This window comes from Pituophis catenifer, unplaced genomic scaffold, assembly GCF_029215685.1.
Source record: "Pituophis catenifer annectens isolate HBS135680 unplaced genomic scaffold, rPitCat1.0.hap2 SCAF_2, whole genome shotgun sequence".
Taxonomy (NCBI): Eukaryota; Metazoa; Chordata; class Lepidosauria; order Squamata; family Colubridae; genus Pituophis; species Pituophis catenifer.
This window is the reverse complement of record NW_027256882.1, coordinates 294,901,847-294,917,499: the sequence shown is the minus strand read 5'-3', so window position 1 is coordinate 294,917,499 and position 15,653 is coordinate 294,901,847. Positions and strand designations below refer to the sequence as shown.

The 15,653-nt window shown below is 41.6% G+C and overlaps 1 protein-coding gene across 2 annotated transcripts in view; it reads right to left on the bottom strand.

The window, feature by feature from the left end:
* UBAP2 (ubiquitin associated protein 2) overlaps window positions 1–9,132 on the bottom strand; it is a 136,433-nt gene extending 127,301 nt beyond the window's left edge. For both annotated transcript variants that reach the window (XM_070938977.1, XM_070938978.1), the window contains exon 1: window positions 9,078–9,132. The gene's annotated coding sequence lies outside the window, so the exon portion shown is untranslated. The remainder of the gene's footprint in view (window positions 1–9,077) is intronic.
* Between the last annotated feature and the right edge of the window lie 6,521 nt (window positions 9,133–15,653).

Below are 15,653 nucleotides of genomic sequence, written 5' to 3'. Positions count from 1 at the left end.
TTCCTGCCAGCCACCCGTCCTCCAGATTTGCTGCAACCCTAGAAGCCTGTTTCTCACGGCCAAAACATCCTAAGCTATTTTGGATTTTGATCTCACCAAAGCATGGAGAAACAAATTGCTCAGGGCTTGTTTCTTCTGAACCACAAAATGCTTTCCATTTTTCATGTACCATTCTTTCTAAACAGTGTCCTTTGCTAGTAGCCACATGGTGTTCAAGGCTGGCCTTGGGCTGTTCACACGCTTCACTTTTGCTCTGGAGAAAAAAACCAGAAAGCACAATTTCTGATGGGCTTTCAGATATTAAAGGAAATTTTGATCCAGATGTCCAGTGTCAACAGCTGGAGCTTCAGCATTTTTCAGGGATTCTTTACCCTCCCACTAACTAACAGAAATGTATGATAATTGAGTCTCTCAGTTCTGAAAAGACAAGACTGAGTAATACAGCAACATGCCGTCACCATCTATCTTTATAATTCTAATTCTACCTTTATAGACAGATTAGCATTTTTTGTCTGGAAGAAACTGATCAGTTCTAGACATATGTTTTATGCTCCTTGAGATAAACTCCTGCCACAATCAGCTTTTAGTGACATAGCTTTTCTTTAGAAAGCAGAAGGAAGATGAGAAATGTCTCAAAATATAAATTTACTCCAAAATGAAAATCACAACAGAGAGGTCTAGTTCCTAGTCAGATTCTAAAATCAATAAACCACAGAAAGATTTAGTAGGAATCTGAAAGAGAAAACTTACAACCTAGCTGTCCTTAAATGACCTTGTGATAGTGTGAAGATTAAAACATTTTTAGTGGAAAACAATATTGTGGAACTATATTAATAAGGATTTTCTGCTTTACAAATTTGAGAGGGAACAATCTATCCTATATAATATGGTAATCTTACTCCCAATTATTTAAATAGCGAGGAGTATTTTCCTTCATTCCATCACTCATATATTTATAAGAATCCATAGTTACAGCCATTTCGTATTTGTATTTCCAAGCACAATAAAATTGCTTACAAAGCATAAGGTAAAAAGCAAGCCAGCATGAATATTTAAACACACTTTTTTTAATTCTTAAAAAGGATTTTTTCCCAAGGATAAGGAATGAACAAAGCTTATTCAATACTACAGAAACTTCACCAATACTAACAATAACTGTTTTATCAGATTATCTGGCTGTTCTGTTAGAACATGGAATAGTGGTAATAAACAGGACTTGGGAAAAAAAAAATCAAAACATTTCATTTAACACTAGTTTGAGTATGCCGAATTCCTATTCCACACAAATGGCACTAGGGAAGATACAGCCAAAGCATCTACAATACAGCTATACACAAACTAGCTTACATTCATGCCTAGAGAGACATGAAAATAGTTACTGTAAAACCAAGGTTACACAGAATTATTTTTATGGCTCAGAAAAAAAAATAATGGAACACAGGCAAGTAGAGAAAAAACATTTCTAAAGTTGTTTTAACCTTACTTTTTTGCAGAGGTTTTTAAACCTTGGCCCACAGGGAGGTTGCAAATCAAGCAGGAGGAACGCCTGGTGACATAGAATTCCTTTTGAATTCATTTCAGGAAGTTATCAAGCTGACCCTAACCTTAAAATACATTTTTAATTGGATCACTGCTACTTGATCGTGTGGGAAATTGTCCTGGCTGAAACTTTAATACTGCAAGGAGCTTTTTAAAAAGGCACAATACAGTACAGGTAGTCCTCGACTTACAATTCATTTAGTGACCATTCAAAGTTACGACGGCAGTGAAAAAAGTGACTTATGACCATTTTCCACACTTATGACCAATGAAGCATCCCCAAGGTCATGTAATTTACATTCGAATGCTTGAGAACTAGTTCATATTTAGGACGCCTGCTGTGTTCCGGGATCACATGATCCCCTTTTGTGACCTTCTGACAAGCAAAGTCAATGAGGAAGCTGGACTCACTTAATGACCATGTACAGTTAGCAACTGTAACGATGCACTTAACAAACGCAACAAGAAAAGTTGTAAAATGGGAAAAAGCTCACTTAACAAATGTGTCACTTAGCAACATAAACTTTGGGCTCAATTGTGGTCGTTAAGTCAAGGACTACCTGCATTGGAAGTGTACAAGACTGAGGTTTGAGTTTTCTAACCTCAAAATGTCCCTTACTGGATCAATCCCAATCTCACTAAAAGAAACTGAAATTCGGGTAGTCCTTGACTCACTACCATTCGTTTAGTGACCATTTTTCACACTATTGCAGTATCCCCCATGGTCAAGCAATCAAAATAAAGGCGCTTGGCAACTGCGATGTATTTGTGACAGTTGCAGTGTCCCTCGGTCATGTGATCCCTTTCTGGGACCTTGTGACGAGCAACGTCTGAAATGGTATAGGGTTTCCTGCCTAAGCAGGGGGTTGGACTAGAAGACCTCCAAAGTCTCTTCCAACTCTGTTATTCTATTCTAAAGTCAATGGGGAAGCCGGATTCACTTAACAACCAGGTTACTAATTTAACAATTGCAGTGATTTACTTAATACATGGGGCAGGAAAGGTCATAACTGTCTTTTAAATTGGGTTTTAAACCTCTTTAGATAAATTTGGATGTTTTTTAATCTTTGAGCCTAAATTAATCTGTTTCTTAATAGTTTTTAACTTCTATATGTATTTGTATTTATTATGGCTGTTCACCGCCCTGAGTCCTTCGGGAGTAGGGCGGTATACAAATATGAAAAATAAATAAATAATAAATAAATAAATAAAAAAGAGCCTTGGTGGTGCAGCAGACTAAAGTGCTGTTAAGTAACACCAGCTGCCTGCAATTACTGCAAGTTCGAATATCACCAGGCTCAAGGTTGACTCAGTCTTCCATCCTTTCGAGGTAGGTAAAATGAGGACCCGGATTGTGGGGGCAATAAGCTGACTTTGTATAAAAAAGAACACCGCTTGGGGGGGGGGGGGCGAAAGCCCTACTAAGCAGGTATATACAAAAGTATGAAGGCTTAACGCATTGTAAGCCGCCCTGAATCTCCGGAGAAGGGCGGCATATAAATCGAACCAATAAATAAATAAATAAATAAATAAATAAATAAATAAATAAATAAATAAATAAATAAATAAATAAATAAATAAAAATGGAGCAAAACTCACTTAACAACTGTCTCGCTTAGCAACTGAAATTTTGGGTTCAATTGTGGCCATTAAGTCGAGGATTAAGTGTTGAAGAAGGAATGTTTCAGCATAGAAATATTTTAGCCTCAGTGAAACAAAAAGTAGAGAAATTCATAGGTGCCCACATATCATCTTGTTTTGGGAAGATGGAAAGGGAAGTTAAGAGTACCTTTGATAGTTATTGGTGCTGATAGGGTGAATTATTAAAATATAAGGACCTTGGTTTCAGAAGATATAACTCCACATAAATACAGATTGAGAAAGAGTAAATTATACGCTGAAAGGTTATCAAGAGAGATAAATTGTTTTTAGAAACTGTTGGAAAGTTTCATGCTTAATTATGCCTTGATTATTTCTTAATTTGCAGCTTACAAACTTTTAAATCTTAGAATATGTAAGAAATCTTAAATCTGTGTTTTTCTTTTTAAAAGAATGGGGTAGTTGAGATTAACTGTATTCTTCACCCTACCAAATGATTTTAAAATAATAGCTTGAAGGAATGTAAATCTAATGCATTCAAGAAACGTTTTCAAGGAAGCAGGAATTCAATCCGAAGGCATTTCGTCAACACCAGAAAAAGCTGCATGGTAATGCTTTTGCAATCTCCATTTCTTTTGTTGTTGATTTTTACTCACAAACAACTCCACATCCTGTCATTACAAAAAGGAAAGAAAATACTGAAAATGTCACAAATCCAGCAATAGAATTTTTTGCAATCAAACAAAAAAGTAAACGAAATATACTAAGCAAACAAATACACTGGCAGAGAATTGTGTCTAACAATCTAAGTTGTACTTATAGTGAGGCAGATATTGGCATTATTTTAGTGATACAGACACACAGGAAACCAAAAATAAGTAAGCCTGTGCATCAGTCATGCCCAAATTAATAAATTTAGGATGTACTGATAAAAATTAACATATGGTAATTTTTACCATTGAGAAGGATATAGGGAGTCCTGGTGGACAATCACTTAAGTATGAGCCAACAGTGTGGCACAGCTTCCAAAAAACCAATACAGTACAATCCTAGGCTACATAAACAGAGGGATAGAATCAAGATCACATGAAGTGTTAGTACTGCCTTATAATGCCTTGGTAAGGCCACACTTGGAATACTGCATCCAGTTTTGGTCTCCACAATGTAAAAAAGATGTTGAGACTCTAGAAAGAGTGCAGGGAAGAGCAACAACGATAATTAGGGGCCTGGAGGATAAAACATATGAAGAACTGTTGTAGGAATTGGGTATGATAGCAGCGTTCCAATATTTGAGGGGCTGCCACAAAGAAGGGGGTCAACCTATTATTCTCCAAAGCACCTGAAGGCAGGACAACAAGCAATGGATGGAAACCAATCAAGGAGAGACCCAACTATAGGTAGTCCTAGATTTACGACCAGAATTGAGTCCAAAAATTTCAATTGGTAACCAAGGCAGTTGTTAAGTGAGTTGCACCCCATTTTACCAATTCTTTTGCCATGGTTGCCAAGAGAATCGCTAGTTATTGGCAAAGTGAATCATGTGGTTGTTAAGCGAATCTGGCTTTCCCCATGGCTTGTCAGAAGCCAGCTGGGAAAGTCGCAAACAGCAATCACATAACATCATGACAATGCAATTGACAAAAATTCTAGCCAGTTGCCAAGCACCGAAATTTTGCTGTGATCACGGAGATGCTGCAATGGCCATTAAGTGTGAGAACTGGTCATAAGTCGCTTTCTTCAGTGCCGTTGCAACTTTGAACAGACACTAAATAAATGGTTGTAAATCGAGGATTATCGGTATTTAGCACAACCTATAGACTTTGGCAAACTTTCAAGATATTTGAGATCTGAAGAAATCCTGGCTTCTCCAACTATGCTTCTAATCATTGCATACATTTTTAATCCAGTATACCTAGTATAAAGATATGTTGGAGGTGAGGTATATATGTAGTGCAGCAGAATCTTAAAGCTAGTATGGTAAAACAGAGAAAATGTCCTCTGAATAAGTTTGCAAAAAAAAAAAAAAAAAGTCAAAAGTTGGACAGCTTCTTCCCAAGATTTAAAGAATGCATCTCATATAAAACAATAGACACTTGCTAAATAAAGAATTGGTGTCTGGCTAGATGTTACTAAAAATTTAACTGCAAAATAAGAGTTTTCAAAGACGGCTTGCAGATTTTTTTTAATTCCTTCATCCTTACACTCAAATCCACCTATTTCTTGGATGAAAGGGTGGGATGAAAATTGTTTCAAAAGTCAAGGTGGGCCTTCCACTTTTCCAGCCAACATTACCCCCATTTGTACATTTTAATTCCCTTTTCAATGTTCACTCAAATTAAGAGAAAAGCTGTGAGTTGTTTACTATCAAGCAACTACTTAATACCGGTAGTTTCTAAGGCTCACTTACTGGGAGACCAGTTAACAATCAGGAAATTCACTCCACAAGAAATACTAGTTTCAATTTTGCAGAATCATCTACTTTAGATATAAGCAACTTGTGAACGCTTTGACTTTTAATTCACCTGTCCAGGACAGCAGTTCAACACCTGGAACACTCTTTCCCTCTGTTGCCCTCTGGATCAGTGTTTCCCAAGCTTGGCAATTTTAAGATGTGTGGACTTCAACCTCCAGAACCCTCCCTCCCTTCCTTCCTTTTCTCTCTTCCTCCCTCCCTCCGTCCCTCCGTCCCTTCTCTCCCTTTCCTCCATCCCTCTCTTCCATCTATCTCTCCTCTTGCATGCATGGCTGGGTAGGGGATTCCAAGAATCGAAATCCACAAATCTTAATAAGTTGCTCAAGTTGAAAAAAACACTAATCCTGCTTTCAACCCCCAAACAAAGCTCAATGGTTAAGGCAGAGGAGAGCTAGGCTCAGAATATCTGCAGGATTGGACACACAGGCAGTCCTCGATTTATGACCAGCACCGTGCCCAAAATTTCCACTGCTAAGCAGGACAGTTGTTAAGTGAGTTTTGCCTCACTGAATGACCTTTTTTGCCACAGTTGTTAAGTGAATCAATGCAGTTGTTAGCAACGTGGTTGTTAAGTGAATCTGGCTTTCCCATTAACTTTGCTTCTCAGAGAGTTGCAAAAGAGGATCACATGACCCCAGGATACTGCAACCGTCATAAATACATGTCAGTTGCCAAGCCATGCAATTTTGATCATGTAACCAATGGGATGCTGCAATGGTCCATAAGAGTGAAAAGGGGTCATAAGCCACTTTTTTCAGTGTTTCGGTCACTAAACAAATAGTTGTAAATTGAGGACTACCTGTATACAGTTACTAAGGCATCTCTGCCAAATAGATTCAGCCATGCTCCCTGCAGTTAAACCTGAAAATTGTTTTTTAGACTCTCACCACTCCAAAAAGAAACAAGTCAACTACTGTTACTAAGGTTTCATTAGTCAACAAGAACAGACTTCAGAAACACAATACGTTTATTGAAATTCTGTAAGCCTCCAGGAGTCACCTCGTTAGCTGTGAGTTGGGCAGCTTTATCTACAGGTAATCCTCGACTTAGGACCACAATTGAGCCCAAAATCTGTTGCTAAGTGAGACATTTGTTAAGAGAGTTTTGTCCCATTTTACGACCAATTATTAGGAGAGTAACACGGTTGTTAAGTGAACTTGGCTTCCCCATTGACTTTGCTTGTCAGAAGAACCCAAAAGGAGATATGACCCCAGGACACTGCCACCGTCATAAATATGAGTCAGTTGTCAAGTATCTGAATTTTGATCACATAACTATAGGGAGGCTGCAATGGTCTTAAATGTGAAAAATGATCACTAAATGAGCTGTTATAAGTAGAGGATTTACTGGTAGTCCTCGACTTACAACAGTTTCTTTAATGACCATTTAAAATTGCAACAGCACTGAAAAAAGTGACTTATGAAGGTTTTTCATACTTATGACTTTTTCAGCATCCCCATGATCATGTGATCAGAAGCAAGGTGCTTGGCCGTTAGTTCATATCTATGATGTGTCCTGCAATGTCCCGAGGTCATGGGATCACATTTTCCCACCTTCTGACAAGGAAAGTCAACAGCGAAGCCAGATTCACTTAACAACCGAGTTACTAACTTATCAACTGCAGTGATTCACTTAACAACCGTGACAAGAAAAGTCCTAAAATGGGGCAAAACTCAGTGAACAAGTGTCTCACTTAACAACAGAAATGTTGGGCTCATTCGTGGTCATAAGTCGAGGACTATCTATGCCTATATGTAGTAAATAAGTCCAAACTCAAGGACTACTCTGGAAAAGAGCTGGATTGAAACCACTCTCCCACCAGCCTGACCCAGGAAGAGACACACAAAGCAAGCAAGGGAGGCGACAGGCAACCCTTCTGTCCCATGCAGACCCCCTGCAGGCTGTGCCAGGAAGGACTGGAGGGCGGAGAGACCCCCTGTTCCAAGCAGGAGGGGGGAGACGGCCAATCCTGGGAAGGGAGCCAAGGGTGGCAGAGGCACCCACCCTGGGAAGGGATTGCTATCCTCCCAAAATAAAACTGGGCTCAGAGAAGGGGAAGCTGGGAGGGAGCACATTTTTGGATTTTCCATGGCAGATGCCAGGGCAGCCAAGCAAGGGCGGGGCGCCCCACGTAAGCTTCTTGTCCCCTCCAATAGACTGCAAGATATGGAATCGTAAATAAGAATTAAATAAAAGTAGAAAGTGACCTCGAAGGGAGGGGGTGGCGCCACGCAAGGGGAGAGACTAGAGCTGCATAGGAATGGAATAATAAATAATAAATAAAAGTAAGAAGTGATTTCAAAAAAGGAGGGAGGGAGAGAATAGGGCGGCAGAGAAATGGAATAATAAATAATACCAATATATGTAGAAAGTGATCTGGGGGGGGCGCAGAGAATAGGGCTGCATATAGAAATAGGATAATAATAAATAAAATTAAGAAGTGATCTCAAAAAGGAGGGGGGCAGAGAATAGGATGGCATACAGAAATGGGATAATAAAATTAATAAATACAAGTAAAAAGTGATCTCAAAAAGGGGGGAGGAGGAAGAGAACTAAGGGTGGGGGCAGAGAAATGGAATACCAAAAAATAACAAGTAAAAGTAAAAAGTGACCTCGAAAAGGGGGTGGGAGACAATAGTGGGGGGGGGGGGGGAGAAAGAGAAATGGAATAAATAAATAAATAAAAGTAGAAAGTGATCTCAAAAAGGGGGGGGCAGAGAATAGGGCTGCATACAGAAATGGGATAATAAATTAATAAATACAAGTAAAAAGTGATCTCAAAAAGGGGGGGGAGAGGAAGAGAAATAAGGGTGGGGGCAGAGAAATGGAATAAATAAATAAATAAAAGTAGAAAGTGATCTCAAAAGGGGGGGAGCAGAGAATGGGGCTGCATATAGAGACGGAATCATAAATAAATTAATAAATAAAAGTAGAAAGTGACCCCGGAAAAGGAGGAGGAGAGGGGGGGCAGAAGGGGGATTGAGGACCCACCACCTTTGCTCCCCCCCCCTCCGAAAATGTCACTTATTCTGCCTCTTTTGGGGAAGGGGAGGGGAGGCAAAGCCCCCTTGATAGGCCCCATACGGGCTCAGCGCTGGGGAGCATGGGGCGTGTAGTCCGCCTGAGGGGAAAGTTCTCCCCCACCCCCTCCCTTCTCGAGGTTTCCCCTCAGGAAGGGGGGAGGTTTGTCCCTAAAAACCTCCCTCAGGGGGTCGCGGGCCCGCCTCCTCCTCTTCCTCCTCCTTCCCCCTCCCCCTCGCGAGGCGCCATTCTGAGGGGACGAAAAAAAAAAAAGGGGGGGGGGCGCTGAGGCGCTTCTGAAGCCCCCACACCCCCCCCGCCCGCCCACCGCCCTGAGGGAGAACGGACGCCCACCCCCACCCCGCCGACCGTGCGCGGGCCCGCGGACAAGCCCCCACCCGCGCGGCCCCCACCCGCCCTCGCCGCGGACGCGCGCGCTCGTTACCTGCCCAACGTGCTCACAAAGCGTCGGCGGCAGCACTGGCGGCGGCGGCGGCGGCGCCCCCCCCTCTTCCCACAGTCACGTGACCTCCCTCCGCCTCCTCCTCCCCCTTCGTATACTCCGCCTCCTCCCCGTCTCCCTCCCTTCAGAGCGGCACGTGACCAAGCCGGAGGAAGGCGCGTTGGCTCGTCTGGGCCCGCCCCGCGTCTGCGGTCGGCGCCTGCGCAGCAAGCCTCTTCCGCCTCGCGCACTCTTCTCCTCAGTAGTCTCCTCGGGAGGTTCCCGGCTCGGCGTCTTCGGTCACGTGATGCTGACAGGGGCGGAGGAATAGGACTAGGAAAAAAAAAAAAAAGGGAGGGGCAGACGGGGATTGGGGAGTCTCTCCGCTCCGGATTGGGGCTCCTCTAACTAACACGGACTGTTTACTAGCGAATCGGGAGGGGAGAAGGGGAGGGGCCGGGTGACGTCACCAACACGTGACCAAAATAAAAAGGCGGGATCGGCGGCTCCCTGAGGAAAAAGTGATAGTGTGAAAGTCTCCTTTTTTTTGTGTGTGGGTGTTAAGTGTTAAAGAGGCATTTTTTACCCTTATATTATGCAGCATAATCTCTTTCATTCGGTCAATTTATATAGCGGCCCATCCCTTGGGTGACTTTGAACCGGGTAAAAGCCAAAAAAAAAAAAAATGCAACAAAATAACAGAAAAACAAACAAAAATAATTACAGGACCCAAAAATATACATGTGTACACACACACACACACACACACACACACACACACACACACAGAAATTATATAGAAAATGTAAATATGCGTATATGGATCCACCAAATAGCAATCACTCAGTCCAACCCGCCTCACAGGGTTGTTGTGGAGAAAATAGAGGAAGGACTTACTAGAAATGTTCACTGCTCCGAGTTATGATAATTCCCTTAATGGCAGTGACTCGCTTAACAACCCGGGTAGAAAAAGATCATACAATTGGGCGCAACTCACTTAATGACCACTTTGCTTAGTAATGGAAATTTTGGTCCCAATTGCCGTTGTAATTGGAGGATTGCCATTACACGCATCATGGAAATGAAGACGTTTGAATGCACGGTTGTATTGGAAGCCTTGCACAACAAACAGACAAAATAGCCTAGAATTCCACAATCTGAGGACATTTTAGGAAAAGGATAAGAAAGAAAAAACTGGAGACAAATTCCTTGTGTGCCTAATCACACTTGGCCAATAAAATAATCAATCAATCAAAAATTAAATAGTGTCCCAAAGGTGCTTTTTTTCAGGGGGAAACTGGACTTTCTGGTTTTTCTTTGAAGACATTTCGCTTCTCATCCAAGGAGCCTCTTCAGCTCTGAAGAAGAAAAACAGAGCTGAAGAAGCCTCTTGGATGAGAAGCGAAACGTCTTCAAAGAAAAACCAGAAAGTCCGGTTGCCTCTTGAAAAGAAAAGAAGAAAGCACCATTGGGACAACCATGACTTGGATGACAAAGAATCTCAATAGACATTCAGTACAGAGACTGAAAGAGAGATCTTTCCTAGGTCTGTTGAATTCAGAACCTTCTCCACAGAAAGTATTTAATCTGCCATGAAGACAATTCCTCCAATACATGCTCCGTGAAACCTCCAGATCCAGAAGGATCTCAAAAGACTGGAGCATTGAAGCAAAATGGTGAGAAAAGCAACTTTTTACACTTACTTAGGCAAGAAAAGCCAAATGCACAGGGATAGAATAGGAGGTGCCAATAAAGGAGAATATTTGTAGATCAGGGTTGAAATGAGGAGTCCTGGGTGCTCTCTGAGCTTGCTTGATTTCTTGTAGACGTTTCATGATCCTAACTAGGTAACATCATCAGTGCCTAGTAGGGTAATAAAACATCTACAAGAAAACTACCGAGCTCAGAGACCACGAAGAACTTCAGTGTCTTCTACCCCAAAAATAAGACATCCCCTGATAATAAACCCAATCGGGCTTTTAAGTGCATGCGCTAAAATAAGCCCCCCCGAAAATAAGCCCTCCCCGAAAATATTTAAACGCATGCACAGCCGGGTCCCTACCATTTCCTTTGGTTTCCTCCACGTGTCCCAAAATAATAAGACCTCCCCAAAAATAAAGCCAAGCGCTTATTTCGGGGTTCAAAAAAATATAAGACAGGATCTTATTATCATCGCACTGATGATGTTACCTAATTAGGGTCATGAAACGTCTGAAAGAAAACCAGCAACTCAGAGAACACTGAAGACCCCTCAGACTAGGAGGTACCTGGCTCAACAGTAATAATTTCAAGACAGATCTTGGAGTCTTGATGGACCACCACTTAAGTACCACTGCCTGGGTAGGGGGTTGGACTAGAAGACCTCCAAGGTCCCTTCCAACTCTGTTATTCTATTCTATTCTATTCTATTCTATTCTATTCTATTCTATTCTATTCTATTCTATTTTATGTATGGTTAAATAGCCGCTCAATCACTTAAACTGAGTCACCATCATAAATTGGATGGATGGATGGATGGATGGATGGATGGATGGATGGAGCGAGCAGTGGACTGCAGCCGCCAAAAAAGCCAACACTGTCCTAGGCTGCCTGAACGGACGGAAAGCATCAAGATCACGTGAAGGCTTCATAATGTCTTGGTAAGACCATAATTAGAATATTATGTCCAGTTTTGGTTGCCACAAATATAGAAAAGATGTGGAGACTCTAGAAAGAGTGCAGAGGAGACCCACAAACATGAATAGGGGTTGAAGGCTAAAACATATGAAAAACGGTTGCAGGAGTTGGATATGTCTCGTTTAATGAAAAGGACTAGGGGTGACATGATAGCAGTTTTCCAATATTTGAGGGGTTGCCACAAAGAAGAGGGAGTCAAGCTATTCACCAAAGCACCTGAGGGTAGGACAAGAAGCAATGGATGTAAACTAATGAAGGAGAGAAGCAACCTAGAACTAAAGAGAAACTTCCTGACAGTAAGAACAATTAATCAGTGGAACAACTTGCCTGCAGAAGTTGTGAATGCTCCAACACTGGAGGTTTTCAAGAAGAGATTGGACAAGCATCTGTCCAGCATGGCATAGACTAGTCTCTTGCTTAAGCAGGAGTTTGGACTAGAAGACCTCCAAGGTGCCTCTCAGCCTTAGAATCCTATGATTCTAATCTGCTGATGGGGATTTGGTAACCCGCTTGTCTTTGTTTCCAGGCGGGGATAATTACAGATCTCAACATTTTTGCAAAGCTTAATGTGTTCAGTACTAAGGATGGTTATTAGAGAGCTTTAATCGTCATGCAGCCTTGCTCTCCTAATGAAGATTGCCTGTTGGCATCAAATGACTAGCCAGAGGGGGAAACCCCACAAGGAGACTCTTCATTCTGATAAATACAGCTGGAGTCACTTTTCATTCCAAAACTTATTTGTGTACTTATTTATTTAAAGCATTTCTATAGCTGCCTATCTTTGAACCAACTTCCACTTATGAAAAACAGTGGAACTTTTACAGGGAGAAATTTAGGGTGTGTATGGAATGTGATCCGGTTCTCAACAGTTTATGAACTAAATTTCAAGTTTTTTTTACATGCGTATCTCCACAATCCCTCACACTGATGTTATCTAGTTGGCTAACAAAACCATCAAGCTCAGAGAGCACCAAGAAATCCAGTTTAACTCAAACTACATATACAGTATTCTGAGGTCCTTGATCCTCTCTAAGCTTGGTGTTTTCTCACAGACATTTTATTACTTGACTAGGTAACATCAAGTGCCTAATTGGGTAATAAAATATCTACAAGAAAACTAACAAGCTCAGAGAGCACCAAAGACCTCAGAGTCCTCCTCTTCTCCACAAATCCCATTCCCTTCTAGCACTGATGATGTCACCTAGTTGGGCCATGAAATGTCTGCAAGAAAACACCCAAGCTCAGAGAGCACCAAGGATCCCACAGTCCTCCTCCCCACTTCTAGCACTGAAGATGTTACCCAGTTGGGTCATGAAACATCTCAATGAAAACCACCAAGCTGAGGGAGCACCAAGGACCCAACAATTCACCCCTGAATTACAAATATTTTCTATCGAAATATCTACATATACTTTATTTCATATCTGGCAATCTGTGTAACAAACACGATGACATTTGCAGCTGGCCACTTGCTTTATCCCTCAGGCAAATTCACCCATCTGTATATAGGATAAAATCCAGCTCAGAAAGAAGACACTTAACTCCTTCATCAAGCACCAAGTGGCACTGTAGAAATGCAGCTGAAAACAAAAGTCTTCTTTTTAACTATATGGCTTCTCTCTGACAGAACTTTTAAAAGGATTAAAAACATATGCAAAATACTATTGTTTTTAAATGCAGTCACATCCTGAGAGTCCATAATCGAGTGTCTGAATAATGCGTATGAAGATTCTTTTTCCTTTCCCCCAAACTCTGCAGACTTTGAATGCCAGCATAGCCTTTTCTGGCTATTCGCCATAGTTCTTAAGCGAATCATAGCCGTTATAAAGTGAATCACGCGGTCATTAAACAGATTTGGCTTCCCCTATTGACTTTGCTTGTCACAAGCCAGCTGGGAAGGTCACAAATGGTGATCACATCGTTATCAGGACGCTGCAACCGTCATAAATGAGTCAGTTGCCAAGCACCTGAATTTTGATGATGTGAACTCAGCGATGCTTCAATGGATCCTAAGTGTGAAAAACGGTCATAAGTAACTTTTTTCAGTGTCGTTGTAACTTCAGTCATTAAACAAATAGTTGTAAGTCAACAACTACCTATATGTTTTTATTTTTCTTCAGAACTCAGAGTAAAGGTGTGTTTTTGTCTACCAGTGGACTTTTGTACGAAGGCAAACACCCAAGATACATCAGCTGCTGAAGTACAGGTAGTCCTGGACTTATGACCATAATTGAGCATAAAATTTCTGTTGCTAAGTGAAACACTTAAGTGAATTTTGCTCCATTTTACGACCTTTCTTGTCACAGAGTTGTTAAGTGAATCAGGCTTCCCTCTGGACTTTGACTGTCAGGAGGTCGCAAAAGGGGATCACACTCCAACTGTCATTAATATGAGTCAGTGGCCAAGTGTCTGAATTTTGATCACGAGGACGGTGCCAAGGTTGTAACTATGAAAAATGGTCCCAAGTTAATTTTCAATGCTGTTGTAACTTTGAACCGTCACTAACTGAACTGCTGAAATTCAAGGACTGCCTATAGGAGCATAGCTCCGCCCTCCATAAGAGTTGGGGTATGGCCTGGACTACAAAGGGCATGACTGACCTGAGTTATGGGAGCTGTAGCACCAAAGGTTGAGTATTATGCTTATGGAACCAAAATCATACTTAAAAGAAATTCTTGCAATTAAACCTCATTAATTGTTGTGTGACCAGAAACACACAACAATTGTCTGAGGCTCGCTTGTATCAGTGAGTTCATGCAACCTTCTGAAGGGTGGGTATCAGAGGTGGTATTCAGCAGGTTCTGACCAGTTCTGGAGAACCGGCAGCGAAAATTTTGAGTAGTTCGGAGAACCAGTAGTAAAAATTCTGACTGGCCCCGCCCCGATCTATTCTCTGCCTCCTGAGTCCCAGTTGATTGGGAGGAAATGGGGATTTTGCAGTAATCTTCAGCTGGAGTGGGTGGGAATGGAGATTGTACAGTATCCTTCCTCTGCCATGCTACCAAGCCACGCCCACAGAACCGGTAGTAAATTTTGAAACCCACCACTGGTGGGTATGTGTGTTAAACTCTGCTTCACATGACACAGATAGTCCTTGAACTAACAACTGCAACTGAGCCCAAAGTTTCCGTTGCTAATGGAACAGAAGTTAGTTCAGCAAGTTTTGCCTCATTACAGAATAGAATAGAATAGAATAGAATAGAATAGAATAGAATAGAATAGAATAGAATAGAATAGAATAGAATAGAATAGAATAACAGAGTTGGAAGGGACCTTGGAGGTCTTCTAAGTCCAACCCCCTGCTCAGGCAGGAAACCCTACACCAGGTAAATGGTTATCCAATTTCTTCATAAAAACTTCCAGTGTTGGGAGTATTTACAACTTCTGGAGGCAAGTTGTTCCACTGATTATTGTTACAACCTTTCTTGCCACAGTCGTTAAGTGAATCACTGCAGTTGGTAAATTGATAACATGGTTGTTATGTGCACCTGGCTTCCATGTTGATTTTGTAGTCGGAAAAGGGGATCACCTGACTCCCCCTGAGACACTGCAGCGGTCATAAATGTGAGTCAGTTGTCAACAGCCTGAAACATTGATCAAACGTTGAAACGAGCTTGGTAGCTCAGCAGACTAAAAGCATTGTGATTAACACCAGCTGCCTGCAATTACTGCAGGTTCGAATCTCTCCAAGGCTCAAGGTTGACTCAGCCTTCCATCCTTTCTAAGGTAGGTGAAATGAGGACCCAGATTGTGGGGGCAATAAGCTGACTTTGTATAAATATACAAAAGTATGAAGGCTATTGCTTAACCGCATTGTAAGCTGCCCTGAGTCTCCGGAGAAGGGCGGCATATAAATCAAATAAAAAAAAAAAAAAGGGACCTTGGGGATGCTGCAACGGTCGT